Source organism: Macadamia integrifolia, chromosome 12 (genome assembly GCF_013358625.1).
Source record: "Macadamia integrifolia cultivar HAES 741 chromosome 12, SCU_Mint_v3, whole genome shotgun sequence".
Lineage (NCBI taxonomy): Eukaryota > Viridiplantae > Streptophyta > Magnoliopsida > Proteales > Proteaceae > Macadamia > Macadamia integrifolia.
The window spans coordinates 27,732,185-27,736,060 of NC_056568.1; positions in this window are offsets into that span (position 1 = coordinate 27,732,185).

Sequence of the window (3,876 nt, forward strand, 5' to 3'; positions counted from 1 at the left end):
CCCTAAAAATCATAGAAGCTATCTCAAAAGAACTGGATCAAACAGTGTTTGATGTCTTTCCTCACAGAACATGACACATGATGCACATGGAAGGTTCAATCACTTGATATTTGGAGGGGTCCTCTTTCTTGGGCATTTATATCATCTTGTACTTGATTAATGCATGATCACAACCATTGATCAATTACAATTATTTCTGCTCCATTTTTGATCAATTTTTATATTTATGTCCTTAGATGTAGTTGGTGATGATCCAAATAAAACATGCAATTCCTAGTCATTTCTTTGGAGTATTCTGGAGTTGTCAAACTTGGACAGGTCTTGTGCATCATATTTTAGCCTCAATGAGAAGTTCAATTCCTATTTTGTTGTTTGAGTTTGATTGTTAATTAGACCTTTAACTTTGGACTTACAAAATTTCCTAGTCATTACTTTGATTGAAAATTCATCTATTTTATCCAAATTAAGCACAAAATTGATGACAACTGAATTGAAGTTTGAGATACATATTGAGCTCTCTATCTCAAAATTGCATTGCTTTTATAATCTTGTATTATTGAATAATTTATAATAACGCAATATGCTGACTTTTTACGCTAACTTATAATGTCTGGAAGTAGTATCCCTACCGTTAAGTGGTCAGAACTTGAGACTACTATTTTCATTGAGGCAATGAAAGAAGCTATAAAAAATGGCCACAAATCCAGTAATTCATTTAACAAAACTGGATGGGAGGACATTACAAAGTAATTTCAGAAGGCTTTAAATCGTACAGTTGGGAGAGAACAATTACGCAACAAGATGAACAAGTTGAAACACGAGTACCAACAATTCAAGAGATTACTTAACAACCGGATTTGGGTGTAACTCAATGACAAAATTAGTCACAGTTGATGATGAGTCCGTATGGGACAGGGCAATACAGGTACAATAAATCTTACTAGCTAGTTGAATTATTTCAAAATTAGATTGTAATGAGTAGTACATCTGACATATACAATGACTGCTTATGCAGACAAATCCAGGTTGGTTGAAATACAAGAAGTATGGACTAAAAAACTGGTCAAATTTGAGCATGATATTTGGGGATGCCTATGCTAGAGGAAACTTAGGGGTTAACAACGCTCAAGATTTGGATGACATCGAAGCTGATAATACTAACGATATTGAGCAAGTGAATCTCCTAGCACCTCAGTGCATTTAGGCATGAATGACCCATTCTATGAGGATACTCCAACTCCAACTCCAACTCCAACTCAGACAACCACAAAGCGAAATCTTGATAGGATAGCTTCGGGACGAAGAAAAAAGAACTCCAATAAGGGAGATAGCCATGTCAAAGATTTGTATGAGAAGTATTTATCCATCAAAATTGAGAAAGCATCCAGTACTTCCGTTACATCTCCTGTTCATAACGGAGAAGATTCATCTCGTCCTCGAGATTTCAGTGTGAGTGCATATGAGGCGGTATTATCCTCCATACCGGATATGTCAAAGGAGACATACTTAAAGGCCACTAGTCGTATGTGTGATGATCCTGATTGGAGGGAGTTGTTTGTCTGTACAGAACCTATTAAGAGGACTTGGTTTTTAGATGCCTTGGAGTAGTTTAGGGGGCAATGGGCCCTTTGTCTGATTCTACTGTTGAGACTAATTATGATGGTTGTGTTTGAATGCTACTTTTGATGATTTTGGATTCAAGACAATACTTTCAATGATGGCTACTTGTGTTTTATTTCTTTTGTTTTTTTTTTTTATTGATATGTGTAATGTTGAACATGTGTTTTGGGTTGAGACAAATTGTCAAATTGTTATGTTTTACAGTTATTTGTTTGAAATTGATAAGTAGTTGCCAATTTATTGCAGTTATGTTAAATGCATTATGTGAAACTTCTAGTGATGAAGAAGATATGATCATTCGCATGGGAATGAAATTACTGAGTGAGGCTGTATATATTCGGGAATCATATAGGGATAGTGTATTTTCAGGTACTGTCATGATGCATGAGGTATTGAATGGGCATGCCAACAAATGCTATGAAGAGTTTATGATGGAACGTCATTTCTTCCTTAACCTATGTGATTATGTTAGACATAGAGGATGGTTGAAAGACATGACCAACATCCGAGTGGATGAACAGCTTGGAATGTTCCTATGGATTATTGGGAAGGGTTCAAGTAATAAGGACACCCAAAATCAGTTCAATCACTCAAGAGAAATAGTTAGTCGAACATTCAATATTGTCTTGATTGCAATGCAATGCCTGGCTAAGGAGAACATCAGACCACCAGACGTCAATATGATACCGATAGAGATTGCATAGAACTCGAAATACTACCATTTTTTCAGGATAAATATATTAATATGATACATGTTTGTAATTAAATATATGAATATTTAAATTGTTATATGTAGTGACCATTTAATTGTCAATATATGTCATAGCATTGTATTGGCGATATAGATGGTACTTATATTCATGCGGTAGTTCTAAGAGAGGATCAAACTCAGTATATGAATCGGAAGGGGATTACAACTCAAAATGTGATGTGTGCATGTTTATTTGACATGCAATTCACATATGTGTATGAGGGATGGGAAGATAGTGCAAATGATTGTTGAGTACTTGAACAGGCAATGAGTGATCCTAGATTGAATTTTTCACATCCACCTCCAGGTATTAACTTTATTCTAATATATTAGATTTTCATTTGAGTGTATATGTAATAACATATATTATTTTTCGTTTGTAGGAAAGTATTATGTTGTCGACTCTGGGTATGTTAGCCAATCTGAATTTTTGACACCATTTAGGGGTGAGAGATACCATCTATCGGACTACAAAAGGCGTAGAAGATCCTCAAGAATAGCAAAAGAGTTGTTCAATTATAGGCATTCATCACTTTGAAATGTCATTGAACGTACATTTAGGGTATTGAAGAACAAATTTCAAATTTTAAGGCTAATGCACCAATTCCCAGTGAAAGTTCAGGCATCAATCGTACTGGCATGTTGTGGGCTACACAACTATATTCGAGAAGAGCATATTACTGATGTTGAATTCGTGGGAATGAGTGATGATTTAAAAATTCCAGAAGATGACATGAATCCACCACATAAAGATTTCATTGATCATTCTACAACACAATCAAGTCAATGAAATAGGGCAAAATAGATGAATGCTACTAGGCTAAGAATTACAAATGCAATGGTTAGATAGCAAAGGATGCCTGAACTAGTTAAAAACTAAAATCGATAACTATTTTGATAAAACTGAAAACCTAAATTATTATTTCAAGTGATGTAGTACTTGTTTTATGTTACATTTATATATGTGGTACAAGTTGATATATTATTATGCATGTCATATATTTAGATGCTATATTAACTTCTTTGATATTTAAGTTACTGTTATAGATGACTTCTTTTATGCCCCACTCATAATTGCAAATTGTGAAATTTGTAGGAAGAGTTATGCTAAATATATAACCAAGTCGGGTAAAAATATTGGAAGAAAAATTTTCAAGTTTCAAGATTCATGTAATTTTTTCATGTAGGTGAACCAACTACATCTATGTAGATGTGGTAAAGATCAATGCAAAGTACGAACTGCGATGAAAGGTCCAAAGAAGGGACAGTATTTTCTATGCTGCCTAAATTCAACTGGGGTAATTTATTTCTACGATCGATCTATACCTATAGATAATTTTAGATTTTTTTAAATTCGATGTTAAATTTCAACGACCTTAATCACATATATTATTTGATATAGGTTGATAACCGTGGATGTGGTATGTTTGTATGATTGAAAGATGAAACACATATCTTTACTATACAACATACATTATATTCAGAAAGCTCAACATCAACATCAT